Source organism: Primulina tabacum, chromosome 5, assembly GCF_025594145.1.
Source record: "Primulina tabacum isolate GXHZ01 chromosome 5, ASM2559414v2, whole genome shotgun sequence".
NCBI lineage: Eukaryota > Viridiplantae > Streptophyta > Magnoliopsida > Lamiales > Gesneriaceae > Primulina > Primulina tabacum.
In genome coordinates this window covers 36,817,479-36,835,869 of record NC_134554.1, presented here as the reverse complement: position 1 = coordinate 36,835,869, position 18,391 = coordinate 36,817,479, and the positions used below count along the sequence as shown (strand labels likewise).

Sequence of the window (18,391 nt, the reverse complement as noted above, 5' to 3'; positions counted from 1 at the left end):
TAGTACAATTCCTGCTTGGATTAATAATTATTACTCAGTGAAATTTCTTCAAATTTCATGTCTTCTTCTAGTATAGTTCCTAATCAAATTAATGGTTATTACTTAGTAAAATTACTTCAAATTTCATGTCCGAATACAATTCCTGCTAGGATTAATGATTATTACTTAGGGCACCCGCATTGACACCCACCACCTCATCAAAAATCCTGGGGTTCACATGCCACATACACATTACATTAACACATCTATTCTCCCACATTCATTTTAATATTCACACTCATTATTTGTAGGTCCCGCTGTCCACTCATTCATCTTACTCTTATTTTACATTAAATAAATTCAATTTCAAATTTTTTGAGAAATTTAAATTATTATTTTATATTAATAATAATTTGTTTTTATATATTCAGTACGTAAAATAATTTAATTTTATGAGTGTCATTTAATTAAAATTAAAAATTTATTATAAACCTAAAATAAAACGGTACAACATATAATAATAAATAACAATTGCATAAAAATATTAGAAAATAAATTAAACTTAAGAGAAGATGTAAAATACTAATTGATCGGAGAGTTACATTAACGAAAATGAAAATTACAATGAATGAAAATTATAACAAATGAAAATTACAATAATCGAAAATTACAATAACTGCAAATTAAATATTCCATCTCCCCCTAATCTCTTGACATAGACGTTCGTGGATGATGAGTTGCTCATATGTCATTTGCGAAGTATCCTTCGAAAGGATTGCATATTCCTTTAGTTGAACTTTGGCCATAGCAGCTTTTGCTTTCATCTCCTCTACTTCGAGTTGTTTTTATTTCATTTCAACTTCAACTTTTTTCATGCTTGTATATTCAGTAAACTTTGCAAACCTATTGTCCAAGTTTGTTGTCATACACTCCATGTCCGATCTCGTTTTACCATTTTCCTTTCTTTTTGCTGCCTTCTGACCCATTGGACGATTTTCTTCTTCAATTAGGTCTACATGTAGACTCGCATCTTGGTTGGATGAGGTGTTGCTTGCTCCCGACTCCGAGGTCCTTGCCTTCTTCGTGCTAACATGGTGATCAACGGACTGTGGAGTAAACATTGGACGGTCTTTTATGATCCTTCACACATGCTCAAGATTAAATGCGATGCCGTTATTTTCCGCACCATATTTTTCATACGCAAATCGTAGTATATCCTCATCACTGTGGCCGCTACGATATGCACTATAAATACTATTGTAATTTGCATTGAAGCGATATACTTTTTTTTGGATGGTATTGTGCCAGTGCGATCGTATGACACTTGCACTTCTATTGAGTGTACCTGCGGGACGATTGTCATTGTAGTAGCTTGCAACACGTCCCCAGAAAGCTTCCGCCTTTTGATCATTGCCGATGATTGGGTCATCGCTGATAGTGACAAACGATCTCGCTAAGACCTCGTCTTCAACCTTTCTCCAGGTTGACCGTTTTTTTCTACCCTCAGCGCTTGAATCCACATTCTCCAAATTTACGACTTCAATTGGGGATTCACGGTCGGACAATTGAGTCTCTGGGACGAAAGTCGGAGTGGCCGGTTCATTTTCCGTCGGAGAAATAAATGGCATACTGGTTGCATGTGGATTAGATGGATAGTTTGGTGGATATGGATTATATGAATAATTTGGTGGATATGAATTGTAAGGATAATTTGGTGGATATGGATTATGTGGATAATTTGGTGGGTATGGAAAATATGGATATTTTGGTGGAATTTCCGAATTTTGGGAAGAAATATTTTCTTCCGGATTTTTTGGATAACTCACGAAATTTCTAAAAAACCCTCGGTAATTTTCATCCATTTCGGAACAAAGTAGGATTTAAGAAATTTTTGAAAAAAAAGATTTTGAGATGATGAAAATAAAAGAGAGAAGATTTTTGGAGTGAAGAATAATATGTTTTGATGTTTGAAATAATTTGTGTAGTGTGTGAATATTTATAGATGAATATATTATTTTTTTAATAAACTAGCCGTTAATTAGCCGTTAAAACAGTTTTTTAATTTTAAAAACAAAAACAACAGTTAGTTTTTTATTAACATTATTTTTTAATTTATTTTAATTTCCGTTTTTTTTAAAACATACAAATTTGAAATTTAAACTAATACATTAAATAAGGAAAATTCATCACGTGCATGGGGCCCGCGTTCAGCGACGGGTTTTGAAAATCCGTCGCAAATAGCGACGGTTTCGAATTTTTTTTTTAAAAAAAACTGACACATGGACGTTCATACATATGAACGCATGTATGAACGCCCCACATCCTCTCTCATGTGAGTGGACGTTATGAGTGGGCGTGGGCGTAACGCCCACTCACATTAGAGAATGGATGTTAAAAGGGTGTTATAACACCCAACACCCAAAGTGGGTGCTCTTAACGAAATTTCAAGAAATTTCGTGTCTTGTTCGAGTACAGTTCCTCTCAAATCAATGATTATTATTTAGTGAAATTTCTTCGAACTTCGTGCCTCGTGCTCGAGTAAAGTTCCTGCTAGGATGAATGGCTATTACTTAGCGAAATTTCTTAAAATTTCATGTCCTTGGATTAATGAATATTAGTTAGTGAAATTTCTTCAAATTTTATGTCTTGTGTAAGCATATATAGTTGTTGTTCGGATTAATGATTATTATTTAATAAAATTTACGTCTTGTCCGAGTAAAGTTGCTGCTCGGATTAATGATTCTCACTTACTGAAATTTTCAGGAAAATTATATTCGGATCTATGGTGAAGAATTGTTTTACTCGGTTTTACTCGGGTGAGCTTGCAAAGGAAAGAGACATTTCAATAGATCGGGAAAGGTACAACTACACACCTACAAAAAAGGGAGGGGAAAAAGAGGAGAGAACTGAGCCAAGGCTTCTCTAGTTCGACCTCCTCCCCGTCTGTTTCGTCTGACCCGGATACCTCCCCTCCTCGGGCATTGTCCTCTTGGCATTTTATGGGATCAAGGAATTGGGCCGGGTGTCCCGCCTCAGGATACCCATTGGCTCAGAACCGAGTCAAGCAGCCTTTAAACCTCTCCTTTATCCAATCACCTCTGCTTTCCATTTGAGTGAAGGCGTATGCCATTTAATTTATTCAGATGCACGAATTAATGAAGAATACATTCGCAGTCCATGTAGTTGCTGCTTCTGCATCTGTGGCTCTAGGCACTACCATCATTTACCCTCTTGATAGTCTCACAGTCTTGAAACAGGTTCTGACCATGAGAACTAATGCTATAGTTTTCTTTATTTGGTGGACTTGCATTTTATCGTTCCCTTGAATTTTCTTTTTTTCAATATCCATTAGCGCTAAAACATACATAGAAAACAGGTTGGATCCACTATTAGGAAACAGTTGGCTGTGGGTCAGGTTCTCGCTAGAGTACGAGCTATATCTGGATATTCAGGTTAATTTTAGTTACTCACCTTTTCCAACATTTTTTAGGCATAGGGAGTTTTGTAAATTGCAAAGACATCATCTTTTCATTTTTGAACATAAATATTTGTGACAAAATCAATTTACTGATCAGGAATTGTGGCTCAAATTATGTGCCGTGCATCTTACCACTGTATACACAATGACATTTGCATGCATATGTTTCTGTAGATGACAAAATCTTGCTTAATGAGTCGGTGTTAAATGAGTTTTGTCCATGTCCTTGTGGAATTGTTAACCCAAAAAAAAAAAAAAATCAACTCTTCAAGCACTAGTAGGCTGAGTTTCAAGTACTCTGTGACACTCTCCTTTTACCATTGTGGGTCTGATAGGCCACCTGAAAATATAAGAATTTGGGGAAATGTATGTTACTGATATTGCCTTAATATGTGAATGCTAAAGATAAATTTTTAAAGATGAAATACCTAAATTTGTATATGAAATGAAATCAATTTAAAATTCTTACATATGTCAGGAAATGAATCAAGTCTAACTATATCAGAGTACCCAATCATCCAATTTAAATTTACTCCCCTAAATAATTACCTCAATTGATTTTGTCCGATTTCCTTTTTTAGGTTTGTATAGTGGTCTTGGATGGTTGATTGTGGGGAGAATATTTGGTCTTGGAGCTCGCTTCGGTGTTTATGAGATATTAACGGCCTTCTATAAAGGAATTTACTTTTCTGTATCTTTCCTTGTCTGTAGTTCTCTTTTTCTACTTGCTGCACCTTTACTTTCTGACTGCGAACTTGCTCAAAACTTTTGTGATGTATTATGCAAATGTTTTCTATCAGGGGACCAAATATATGAAAGCAAGTACACATAGTTATTAGGAAGGTCAAACAGTGTTATATTTTGACCAACTCTCTGAAGATATCTAACCTGTATGAAGATATGCACCATGGGCATGGATTAGAAATTTGTAAAGTAAAGGGGTCACATAACTAATGATACCTATCTCAAGCTTTTGCTTGACTATTTTAGTCATCATTGTGGATTTCTAACTGAGTTAGGTTGTGTTCATTCGACAGAAGGGATATTATGTGGGGTGCATTGTTTCGCTATTTATGCTTTCTGTCAAAGTTGTCACATTACACAAGTTTCAACAATGTGATCAAGCACAAGTGCTACTAACTAAAGATCGAATTTGTGTGTTAACAATGATTTGCCACCAGATGAAACAGTTAACATAAAGTTTACAGAGATTGCGCTCTTAATATATGTAATATGACAGTAAAGATTAGGGTGGTTAATGAGTAAACATTCTGGACATTGATGCGCTGCAAATTTTATTTACAGCGACAAGTGACAAGCAGTGAATATAATTGAATTGCTTATGTGAGGAATTGATTTAGAAATCAATTATGACAGATACCCCGTTCTTCATGCACATGCTTGTCTCCACCACTGTACAGATTATGTTTATGAGAGATTTTTATGCTGTGAGAAGGAAGGACACATCTTTATTCTTGTTTTGGCTCTTAGAAAATCCTATCATGTATCAATGATTATGTTATGCTCGCCCACATATTGTTTTATGTCAGATGGCCGTGTAGATTCTTATGTTGATGTCTCTGAGGCACTAATGGCTGGGTTTGCTGCTGGCATGGTTGAGTCACTTGGGTTGAGTCACTTGTAAGATCTCCCTTTGAAATTATTAAACTTCGTGCCCAGGTGGCTTCTGCCTCTCGTAGTCCGCACTCTTCATCGATTGCTGAAAAGAGTTCCGTTTCCCCTTTAATTTCAAGCTTGCTACCCAGATATACAATGAATATGATGTTGATGAGTAACTCTATAGGCATTTTCTCCACCTTGACCACTAAACATGAAAATCTGGTAAGTGAATTGAGAGAATATCCATGGATGATGACCGGATCTGGGAGGCCACCAGCTGTCAGTAATGTCAGAAAGCCATCAGACGTCATTGCGTTGGAAGGATGGCGTGGTCTATGGAGAGGTCTTAGATCTGGAGTATTTCGGGACTCAATATTTGGTGGCATATTTTTCTCGAGCTGGCAATTTCTGCACATTGCAATGATAAATTGGAAAGCAGTGGGAATGGACCCTGTACCCAGGTTAATATTAATATAAATCCAAAAATGGTTGTCCATCTAAGTTTTAATGGTTGAATTTTCTCTCTGGGATTTGAAAATGTGATTTTCTTGCTAATTTTAGTCTATAAAATGTTGATTCCTATTCTTGAGCACTTAAAAGTTTCGAACCTGAAATGCCATACCTAAATATATTGTTCATACCTGTTTATTGATAGTGTTGGTGGGGAAAGCTTGTGTAGGTTGTGACTGAGATAAAAGTGGAATTTTTCTTGTGCGAGTGGTTTTACTTTTTCTGTTGATTATCCTTCTGAGGCGAGATTTTTCATTACCAACATTTCAGAATGACAGTTGCATTTCTAGCTTGTCTTATGGTCACCAGTATGTCAGAGTTATAGAGCAAACCTCAACTAACCCAAACCTAGTTGACTAGTCACCTCTGAATTATACATTTGGTTGTTTTTAACTTTGTCTTCATTAATATTTTTTAATCACGTGATGGCATAAATTTGTTTGATATAAATGGTAGCTATTAGCGTAACCAAAGGGCAGAAGAACTGAGAAAATCTCTCTCTTTTAACTTATCTTTGCCATTTTCTCACGATTAGAATGATTATATACTGCTATACCCTGTAGCGCCTTGTGGTATATGGGCTGGATGTAGCTTTTACAAATTGAAAATGTCCGTCAAAGTGCTTTTTTCGAGTTGGAAATTCAACCTGTCATACTTAATCAGTCTTTACCTTATTCAGTTTTGTCTTGTTTGGAGGTTTATGTGGATGTCTTATGTCTCATTTCTCAAGAAGATGTTTCTCACTGTACATTCTCTCTCATTGCAAATCAACAAAAAACAGACATGAAACCTAAAGCACAAAGCAATAAGACTGACTTTTAAATTTATTATTTGAAATAATATTTTTTTCATTTATTGTTCAAGTTAATCTTCTGAATTCTACACTCTGCTGTTCAAAGTTCTGCAGGGTAGATTCTTTGCTACGCCAGATAAAATCATCTCCTTCATTTGGACGGCAAAAATGTAGAATTTAATATGTGAGTTTGGCAGTGAAGTTTAATAAGTTGGTAAAATTTGTAATCTTTGCTTTTCAGAATTAAGTTGCGGATATTCAGCAGAGTGGCTTGTGATTTGGAGTTCATGTGTGTCTATATTTTCTATCGATAAACTGAAAAAAATTGTACTAATGATCTGTCTGTTTGCCTTCTTTTCCTCATAGTGTAGACTGTGTTGTTCAGGGGCGATGAAGACGTGGGTCCATTGTCTCCACTGGCTGTTAGTATTGTGGCTGGAGTTTCCGGTTCAATTGCTGGTGCTGCTTCTCATTGTTTCGACACCGCTAAAAATCGATCACAATGTACCGTCATTCCCAAGGTATGATACTTGCTGAAAGGAGTTGGTTGCTGTTCAGTTTTGTTAGTAATCATCCCTAGTTCAAATACTCAATGTTTCTCGAAGCTTCATTGGGTTCTCCGTTGAGCGGAGACGCCTATCTTCAAATGCATATTCACTTTTATAGACGACTGGTAATTGTCATAGTCATCTCTTTTGTATGACCATGGCAAAGGAATATGATGGAGTTTGGGCATGGAATCTTCTTGGTGATCAAATTGTTGTTATGTGTCATTGTTATAAAAGGCGACTGGGTGCTGGGCAAAGCCACAGGCGCAGAGCCCTTGCAAAAGGCGCGTTGTGTTGCCCGGGTTTTGAGCTGGCTAAAAAAATTCGAGCCCAAGTTTTAAATATTAAAAAATAGCTTGTGTATGGCTCTCTTTGGTTCATTTTATCATTTAAGTATGACCCTTGTTTCTGTCCTTGCGCCTCAGATAACATATCTTATTCTTTGAAATGTTTCCTACAGTATATATCCATGGAGAGGAAATTACTTAAATGGCGCAAACCAGGAACAAGACTCGGGAGGCTAACTGGGATCCACCCAGCAGATAGAAACTTCTTGTTGAATGGCATACGATTGAGGACGGTTCGTTGTGGACTTGCATCTTTTTTGTAGCTGTTGGAAGTTATTTTTTGGCAATTGATCTTTTGGCTTCTGATTGAAGATCCCCACTGTTTGCACAATATTGATATTTGCGGGTGTGTCAGGTGCAAAAATGCACCGATTTGTGTAAAAACAATGAAATCTAACTTCTAACTATTCAAGCGACGTCAATTCTAAATTCGACTGTCGGTTCTAATCTCCTAAAACAAATATAACGCCAAAACAAAGAAAACTATTGGAATTTGAGGAATAAACCCCTGACATTGTTTATATTTTCAATAAACGGTAGGAATTTACAAAACATAAAAATATAACACATAAAGTTGCTGAAATCTAAAACAAGAAGAATTAGATTGCTAGAAATATGCTGGAAAGCTTGAAAAGTAATGCTTGAAGACTGAAAATTAGCTGATAGCTATTTGCAGATTTTTGTTCCTAGAGTTGTGTGTTCTTTCTTTTTTTCTTTTGCCAATCATTTTCTTCTGAATGCTGAGCCGTTCTCCACTCTCCCATGATTCACGTTCTTCTGCTTTTCATCCCACGATCTCCCTCTCTTTCCTCCCACGATCTCCTCCCTTTTCACCGCATTGCGATCGGTTTGAATTAATAAGAATTGATCCGCTATGGGCTTGTATTATTTAATTGAGCTTTATAATTTAATGTGGGCTTTATAACTTAATTATTTTAGCCCAAACAATTGCCCCCCGCAAGCATTGGCCCGTGGCTCAAAATGCCTGTATGTAAGCCAGGTCCAATTCGTTTATTTGGAGCGGCCGAAAGCATTTTTCTCGTGAAGTGGGCTAGTAATGTTGGGCCGAGCATCCAAGCCCATTTCTTTGTTGGATTTTTTACTGCCTCTTGGAGTTCCCTCCTACATATTCAAACATTTCAACCCTTTTTCTTCTTCCCTCTCGGTGCTCTTGCTCATCACTCCCCGCTACCACCGGAAGACCGTTGTTTCTTGGAATCCGTTCGCCTCGCCTTTGCCGTCGTTCCCCCCACGCAGTGGTTGCCGAGGATTTAACAATGGCTCAAGATTCTTCTCCGGCGCGCCCATCTGAATCGAGCGCTGCGAGCGCTCTTTCTGTTTCAGCCGTCGCCCCTATCTCGCCGACCGTCGCGTTCACTGGCCCCGCTATGGTTGCCGAGGGTTTAACAGTGGTTCGAGGCTCTCCTCCTGTGTGCCCATCCGAATCGAGCGCTGTGGGCGCCCTTTCTGTCCAAGTCGCCGTTGCTACCCCGCCGCCCGTGGCGTTTGCCGACTCTGCTATCGGCTTCAACTCCTTTTCCATCACCTCTGGGTCTTCTACTCAATCTGCTTCCACGTCAATCTCACCAGGGATCGCATCCGGCCTCTGCGGAGTTGTTGGCGCAACTGACTTCACCCTTTACTGCCATGGGTATTTCCTCACTTCCTTTTTTCTTGAACTTTATTCAATGTTTCTAGGTTCCTTGAATGTTGAACACTGTTAGTCGTCTTGATTGACTTGCAATTTTATTTCCTGCTTTGTATGATTAATCTTGATGTGTTTGAGAAGAGAGGGTGAATCCCTGTACTAGGGTCTTGTACTGATTCTTTTATGAGAGGCGGCACGATAAACATTTACGCTTATTTGTCTGATCCGTCTACCTTTAAAAAGGAAATTATGAACTTCGGGGCTGTCTGGCCATACATTGGCCTTTGCTCTGTGGATAGGGCAAAGGGATCATTGTTTACATCTATAGAATTGGCAATCTGATTGTTCAGTGGTTTTTAATCCCAATCAATCTACCGACCCCGGCTCTGTCCCCGTTGTCACCCCTATTGATGCTGAAGGAGCTAGGTATGTGGTGTATTTGCCCTAGGGAAGAGTGGGGAATTGCTTTGCTTATGCTTTGTTGTTTTACAGGTTGCCATCTAGCGCACTTTCTTCGTCTCTGACCACCTCTACCACGCTGACTCCATTCTCGAAAGTAGTCGTTCCATCTATTCCCACCTCAGTGTTGGCTACTCCAGCGATTCGTCCCTTTACATTTCTTGTAGGTGTATCCGGCTCTAGTCCGCTTACATCTGAGTCTGGGGCCCCTCACAAGTCTGATGTGGTTGCTAAAGCTGGGTATGAACTGTATCATCCATTGATGTCTATCTTCCTCATGTATTGCATTGGTTCTTATTTATCTGTTGTTCAAACTGCAGGACCGAAGCCTTTACTTCCCTGGCCCTGCTATTATTGGCCCTGTGCGGCATCCTTCCTACCCTGAGAATCAGTTTCCTCCATCAGTCCATCTGTTGTTCTTTCCCCTGCCTTCGCTACACCCTAGGGATTTGTTGCTCTCCAGACCTCTATTGCCTCATAGTGAGCCTTCAAAGTTTAAATCTTGGCCACGGGTTCCTGAAGATTGGGTTGAATGTGCGAGGCCCGGGGCCGAAGAGGGCGGGGGGTGATCGCTGGTGCCATCAGTTGCACGGACAATGAGCGGCTCCTGGCAGGCTTCTAGGTGGAGAGAATATGAATGAACCGACCCACACGTGAATGAGAGGGATTCCGAGACTGTTCAATGTAATGGACTGTACAGTTGAAGAGGGTTTAAAAGATTTGATTTGTACTACTCATATCACGAAGGTGCATCTTCTTTTTGGTAGCTCATCACTTAAGAACTCCAAAGTTAAGCGTGCTTGACTTGGGGCAATTTTGGGATGGGTGACCTCCTGGGAAGTTTCCCAGGGTGCGTGTGAGTGAGGACATAAGCACGCTGGAAAAACACGTCTTGATACAGTGAGGACGGTCGTCGAATCTGGGACGTTACAGTTGGTATCAGAGCCGACCTCTCTTAGTACAGTGTGGTTCGGGGACGAACCAAGCGGAAGCTGGTGGGCATGTGAGGCCCGGGGCCGAAGAGGGCGGGGGGTGATCGCCGGTGCCATCAGTTGCACGGACAATGAGCGGCTCCTGGCAGGCTTCTAGGTGGAGGGAATATGAATGAATCGACCCACACGGGAATGAGAGGGATTCCGAGACTGTTCAATGTAATGGACTGTACAGTTGAAGAGGGCTTAAAAGATTTGATTTGTACTACTCATATCACGAAGGTGCATCTTTTTTCGGTAGCTCATCATATAAGAACTCCAAAGTTAAGCGTGCTTGACTTGGGGCAATTTTGGGATGGGTGACCTCCTGGGAAGTTTCCCAGGGTGCGTGTGAGTGAGGACATAAGCACGCTGGAAAGACACGTCTTGATACAGTGAGGACAGTTGTCGAATCTGGGACGTTACAGAATGGATCGATCGCTTGGAACCTCATTTTGGACGACAGTGGCGCCAACAGGGCTTGTGGCCACTGGTCATGATTTCTAAGATGAAAATAACCAAACAGTCAGTTTTATTCGATCGTTTTCTTAGGTTTTGGTTCCTTTCTTGCAACGTCTTCATCTTCCCATTCGGTCCATTGTCCATAACTTTGTATGACATATCCTTGTTCCTGGGGTTGCCTGTGGTTGGGCCTGACTCCCCTATTTCGTTGATGATCCCGCTGCCCCGACTTTAGCTCATACTCGTTACTGCTGTCCCTCTTACCAGGCAATGGTTAAGGAATGATCTTCGCGTACCGGTATTCCCTCCGTGGTTGAACACACCATGTTTCTCTGGGTGTTTGTCTGTCATTATATATTTTACCCTTCGTTTGGCTAGCCATCCTCTGAGTAGCTGCCCTTGGCATGCTCCTCAGCACCGGCCGAGTGTATAACTTGGCGGTAATGTTCCTAAGGTCTGTATACCATGGTTTGAATCAGTGTGTTCGTCACGACCCTCTTTCCAAGTTGGGGAGAGTATCGTGGTTTTTGCAGATATGGGCCTTTTCTTTACTTCTCTGGCGTGATGGACTTCCTCGCCGGTCCTCCGACTATGTTGCGCACTACTTCACTGATGGGAAGCCGTCTCATTCTTTGAGCCCCTGATTTGATGGACTATTTGCAGCGGCTGAAACTTGAATCACTCCACCTACCTGCACGACCCAGCGTTTCTTGCCTCACACAGCCTTTCTGGGTTGGTGTTTTTCCTGATTTTCATGGTCGCTCTCCCGATAAGATTGCTGCTCTACTCTTAACCTGGTACATCCATCTCAGATTGTTGGTAGTTGATTGTTCTTCCACTCGCCCGCCGTACAACGATAAATCAAGTTGGTCGTTGAATTTTATAACCCTTCTTTATATGCATATCAATTCTGGCTTTCGCCGGCAGTCCCTCACACCACTCTGTCTTTCCTGGTGGGCTTGACGCATATTGCTTCGGAGGTCATGTCTAGAAGACTCTCTAAGGCCACAGTGCAACTCCTATCCACGTTGCCCTAGAGGTTTCTCAGCCCAATGGTGCAAATTGACCAAAATATGGCCGAGTCATTCGCTATCTGATGGAGGTGTCTCGCTATCTAGACCTGATTCCATTGGTAGTCCGACACTCTGGTATGGTCTGGTATCTTTTTGTTTTCATTTATGTTTACACAGTTTCTTTGTCATCAATATTTGTAATTCCCGTATTGTTTTGGTGCTTCCTATAGGTGCTCGCATGCGAGGCTCAATTCTCGATGATGACGCTTCTTTTGCTGTCAAACTCACAAAAGTGAACACCCAAGGGAGGTTGAAACTCAAACAAGGTTCGGACATCGTGTCACCAAGAACCCACTCTTCAAAAACGAAGGTTGTTCCTAAAGTTGCCCCGACAGGAAAACCCGCGCCTATACTTCGGATAGTGGGTCGACGATATCTTACTCCCCATATAAGCTGATTTCTGGCCCTATCAATATTTTTGATGATCCTATCATCCTTGGTGAAGATGATCCACCTCCCGTTTATGCGCAGCCAAGTCCCAAGAATTCTAGCACCGAAGTTTTAGACAGTGATGAAGCTTTTGAAACTGATTTCTGCCCAGCAGTATCTGGAAAGGAAGCCCCTCAAGCTGGAACCTCTGGGGTCAAACTCGATGATGATCCTGGTATGTTTGAGAAGCGAATGAATGATTTTTTAGTTGATGATGACACATTTCAAACCCTAAGGTAGCAAACTCTGGGGAAGTCTTGAGAATAGAGACAGGTGACAACATGGCTAATCGTTGGGACTCCCCAAGCTGATGCAAGCCAAGGCAGGGGAAGTTTCGAACATCCATCTTTGCATGAGCAAGCGCCTCCATAGACGGTGTGCACCTCTCAAGATTAGAAGTCATGGAGGAGATATTATCAGAGAAGCTCAAATCATCCTGGCTCTCAGGTTCGCCCGTAAGCCTGAGACGAGCCCTCCGAGATGTGAGATCCTATCAAATAAACAAAGTCTAAGTTGGGCGTGACAAGTACGTGGAGATATCTAAGACTAAGAGACATGTGAAGAATATTACCATAGAGGGAGTAGCGGCATCATGTAGAGAACTAGGTAGGTTCGGACTGGACCAGATAGTGGATGGAAACATCCGCGAGGCAAACGTGTTATCATCAACTAAAGAATCATCTGTTCGCGTCTCAGACATACCAGGATCATCATCGAGTTTGACACCAGAGGTTCCAGCTTGAGGGGCTTCCTTTCCAGATAATGCTGGGCAGAAATCAGTTTCAAAAGCTTCATAACTGTATGAAACTTCGGCGCTAGAATTCTTGGGACTTGGTTGCGCATAAACGGGAGGTGGATCATCTTCACCAAGGATGATAGGATCATCAAAAATATTGCTAGTGCCAGAAATCAGCTTAGTCGAATGACGAGTAAGATATCGCTGACCCACTGTCTGAAGTATAGGCGCAGGTTTTCCTGTCGGGGCAACTTTAGGAACAACCTTCGTTTTTTAAGAGTGGGGGTCTTGGTGACACGGTGTCCGAACCTTGTTTGAGTTTCAACCCCCCTTGGGTGTTCACTTTTGTGAGTTTGACAGCAACAGGAGCGTCCTCATCGGGAATTGAGCCTCGCTTGCGAGCACCTACATGAAGCACCAAAACAATGCTGGAATAACAAATATTGATGACAAAGAAACTGTGTAAACATAAATGCAAACAAAAGATACCAGACCATACCAGGGTGTTGGACTACCGATGGAATCAGGTCTAGGTAGCGAGACCTCCACCAGACAGCGAATGGCTTGGCCATATTTTGCTCAATTTTATTTCCTGCTTTGTATGAATAATCTCGATGTGTTTGAGAAGAGAGGGTGAATTCATGTACTAGGGTCTTGTACTGATTCTTTTCTGAGAGGCGGCACGATAAACATTTACGCTTATTTGTCCGATCCGTCTACTTTTAAAAAGGAAATTATGAACTTCGGGGCTGTCTGGCCATACATTGGCCTTTGCTCTATGGATGGGGCAAAGGGATCATTGTTTACATTTATAGGAATTGGCTATCTGATTGTTCTTTGCATGTGTGCAGTGGTTTTTAATCCCAATCAATCTACCGACCCCGGCTCTGTCCCCGTTGTCACCCCTATTGATGCTGAAGAAGCTAGGTATGCGGTGTATTTGGCCGTAGGGCCACTAATGTAAATGTTTGTTGATTATGATTCAAAAACGAAAACGATCAATTAAAGTTGGCCAGTAGGCCACTTTTATCATATTAGATTCATTGTGTTTCGATAGGGAATAAAAGAGGAAATAATCTCGAGTGGGGAGTTTTAAGCCAACCTATGGTTTTGCTTGAAGCTATTGAAGTGAGTTGGGTTAAGTGGATTAAGAACGAATAGAAACTCCTTCCCAACATCCAATATACAACATCACATACAAACCCACCTTCATTCCACATCCATCACCCAACAACCACAACACAAAACCAACAGTCAACAAATATAAAGCGGAGTCACCGCATGCAAGAACAACAAGTAAATGTGTATGCGGAAAGAGGTTCGACTGAACTGCAAATGCATATACGTGTATATGGGAAAGGGGTCCCACTGGGCGTGCCAAAAATTGTTTGCACAATTTTGATATTTGCAGGCGTGCCAGGTGCAAAAATGCACCGATTTGTGTAAAAACAATGAAATCTAACTTCTAACTAATCAAGCGACGTGAATTCTAAATTCGACCGTCTGTTCTAATCTCCTAAAACAAATATAAAGCCAAAACAAAGAAAACTATTAGAATTTGAGGAATATACCCCTGACAATTGTTTATATTTTCAATAAACAGTATGAATTTACAAAATACCCACGTAGGCATGAATTTGGCTCAGTACGTTGACAGGATCAAGGGGACGACATCTCTTGCCACCACCTACAAACTATACGATTTATCTTGAGGAGGTAAAGAGTTAGAGCTACGTGCACAGATTTGATTTTCGAGAATAAGGTTCGAACTTGTGCTTTCTTGATCATCCTGAGTTGGTGAAAGTCTGTATTTGTTTATCAGGATCCAGTTGTTTAATGTTTGGTACAGAAATGGATCTATTGACACCATTTACTTATGCCTACGTATTTGGTATTTAATATCATGTTTTAATGTGTATTGGTATGCAAATGAAACTAGAATCCTCCATATAATTATACAAAAAACATGAATTTCATGGAGTGTTTGCAACTTCTAAAATAAGTGATTATGAATTTTTCGTTCACAATCTTCTTTTATTTCATACATGGTGGCTTGTATAAGGTACTTCCATTTACACGACTCTTCGAGCATTATATACAAAGCACGACTCTTTAACCATAGGTGGATTTGAGGTTAGTGTTCGTAAGATAGATCTTGGATCCCACATGGTAAAAACAATTACAAAAAATTTTGTGAAATGGTCTCACGAGTCAATTTTGTGAGACATATTTCTTATTTGAGTTACCAATGAAAAAATATTACTTATTTTTATAAATATGAGCATTGTTGATCTGTGAATATTCGTGAGACTCTTTAACTAGAGGCCTAATAAAAAATATTGGACAGTTGGATTTATTTTTTTGGAGCTTTCTTCAGCAATTGATTAACCTAATCCACGTGATTACAAGTCAAAGTTGCAAGGGAAGAGTTATACACATTATACTAAATTAAGTATTTCACCACTAGCGGTGAAGATCCCATAGGCTTTATTTCTTGCTGTTATTTTCCATGTCTAAATCACAAGTCTCGCTTGCATATTTGAAGGGTGGGCAATGGCCGGTTTGGCTCAGTTTTACGTAATTACGGTTTAATTTTTCAGTTTACGATTTTTGAAATGTCTAATCAGATAACCAAATCACTTTATTACGGTTTGATTCAGTTTTATAATATTACGGTTTGGTTTATATGAGCGGCTTATGTGGTTTAGAAACAAATTTTTTTGCTTTTGTTTCGAGATTATTTCTGCTGTTGGATGAAGATACATGAGGCGAATTGAGGTTACATCTGCGATTTGGAGAGGAATTTCAGGTAAACCCTCGCAGTCGTGTGTTGAACCCAGATTTGATTTTAGTTGTATACGTGAGCTGGACAAATGCTATGTGCTTGTTCCATTAAATGCTTAGATTGAGACCGAGATCATATGCCACTGAATTCAGCATGCTACTGAATGTGGTTGTAAAGATGAAACACTGTCATGCTGCCCTCCTAATGTTGATTGAATTAATGGCTACACGATGAGTATCGCTAATTGCTATTGCCTGCTGAATCCAGTAGATTTTGGGTTCCCAATTTTGGGTAGATTCTTCAAGCTTGGCCATCAACCATCCATAGTTACCTTTAGCACCCTCATCAAAGGGCTCTTTTTAGCAGATAAGGTTTATGATGCGGTGGAAGTTTTTAAAAAGTTATTAAGAGAGATTATCTGTGCCGAATGAAGTCACGTATCTAGCTGTAATAAACGGGCTTCGCAAAGCTGGGTCTACTCTCATGGCCCGTGATTTGCTTGGTGTATTGGAAAAGGGAACATGCAAACCAAATGTTTACTCGTATAGCACAATAATAGACAGCCTATGTAAAGATGAAATGGTAGATGATACCCTCCAACTCTTAAGCCAGATGATTGAGAGAAGCATTTACGCAAATGAGGTCACTTACAATTCGGGGATTATGCAATTTTGGTCGATGGAAAGAAGTGAGGGACTTCTAAATAAAATGAGGAACCACAACTTTTTTTCGAATTTGGTGATTTTTACAATATTGATCGTTTTGCAAGAATGGAGTGGTTAACGAAGCTAATGGTTTGTTGAAAATCATGAACCGAAGAAATATTCCTCCTGAAATTGTCACAGGCAATGCCTTGATAGATGGGTATTGCTTGTGAGGAAAAATGAACAGAGCACGAAAAATATTTGATTCTTTAGCAAATATGGGCCTTAAGCCTAGTATCATTAGCTCCAACAGTATTGATCAATGGATATTTTAAGAAGGGAAAGGTGGATGAAGCTTGCAATCTTTTTCATCAAATTTCCTGTGAAGGATAGGAGCCTTCAACAATTACTTACAACATCATGTGCATGGATTATTTTGTGCTGGTAGATCTGATGATGGCTGGAAGCTCGGAAAGTGTCTCATGATATTGTTACATTTAATATTTTGTTGGATAGCTTGTGCAAGACTCAACAATTTGCTGAAGCATTTTCTTATTTACGAAATATGGAAGAGAAGGGCTTCAATCCGAACATAACTACCTATTTTATCGTAATAGATGGATTGTGCAACATGATATCTCCAGAAATCTTTTCAGTGAACTTCCTTTTAAAGGTCTGAAGCCTAATCTTATAACTTACAACATCATTATCGGTTCTCTTTGTCAAGAAGGATATGTACAGAAGGCAAAAGATTTGCTATTAGATATGGAAGACGGTGGTTGTACACCTGATAGTGCAACTTTCAACATTTTGGTCCAAGGTTTAGTGACAAGAAAAGAGTTTTATGAGGCAATGCCACTCTTGGAAGAAATGGCCAAAAGGGGTTTCTCAGCTGATGCAACAACTATGTCCATGCTACTTCATTTGGGGAATGTTAAGATGATGTTCTGCTAAATATGATTAAGAGAGTTGTTCCAGAAAAATGAATCATCCTTATCTGGAACCCGAGGTTTTTTTCTTTTGAAACTGAAATTCTATTCATCTTTCAACAGTTAATAAATATAAAAAAGTGAAAATTTACATAGAATGATTAAGGTTTACGAGCTAAACATTCTGGACATTGTTGCGCTGGAAATTTTATTTTACTGCCGAGAGACGAGCAGTTCATATAAAAATAGCTTATATGAGGAATGGAGTAAGAAAGCAAAATCCCTGTTCTTCATAGACTTGTGTGTGCTCCATTGCTCCTGCAGATATGCATATGACCGTTTTTTATGTTGTGAGTGTTGGGACATCGGTTTTCTCCTGTCCAAATTGCAGCGGAAATTTTAAAATTTTTTTGACAATCAAATTATTTGGACACTCCTGTGGTTTTAAATTAAATAAACATATATGTGATGTTTAAAACTTTTACTTTTAGTGAATTTTCACTTGGCTCCAACTACGACGCCGATATAAACGAACGTGGCTCTTGTTGTAAATCCCATGTACGTTCTTCAAATCTCATTTCTTCAATCTTTGAATCAGGTCGACGATCGGATTACTTGTTCTTTTTCTAACTTGCACTAGAAAATTAGAAGATATTTTACGTTGAGATTAATCAAACAAGAGAAGACTCAAAACCCTTTAAAAAATCAAAGGTGTAGGCCGAAATTATGATAGGAGGATTTTCGAAATTTGCAAGTGTGGAGGCTAGGGTTTGTGGCCTTTTTACTATCTTTTATAGTCAAGTCATGACATAATTTTCATAATTAACATTAATGGGCTTAATTAATTACTTGGACTAGTCCAATTAGTTTTAATTAATTAATCAAAGTCCATTAAGAACTTTAATTATTTAGTATGTTGGACTTGTACTCCTACAAGCCCATTAAATATACATCCCACTATGTTTAATTTAATATTTAAT

General features: G+C 39.6%; 2 pseudogenes; both read left to right on the top strand.

Annotated features, from left to right (window-relative positions):
• Window positions 1–2,512: 2,512 nt before the first annotated feature.
• On the top strand, window positions 2,513–17,766 carry LOC142547536 (uncharacterized; annotated as a pseudogene).
• Window positions 15,817–17,766, top strand: LOC142547535 (uncharacterized; annotated as a pseudogene).
• Window positions 17,767–18,391: the final 625 nt, after the last annotated feature.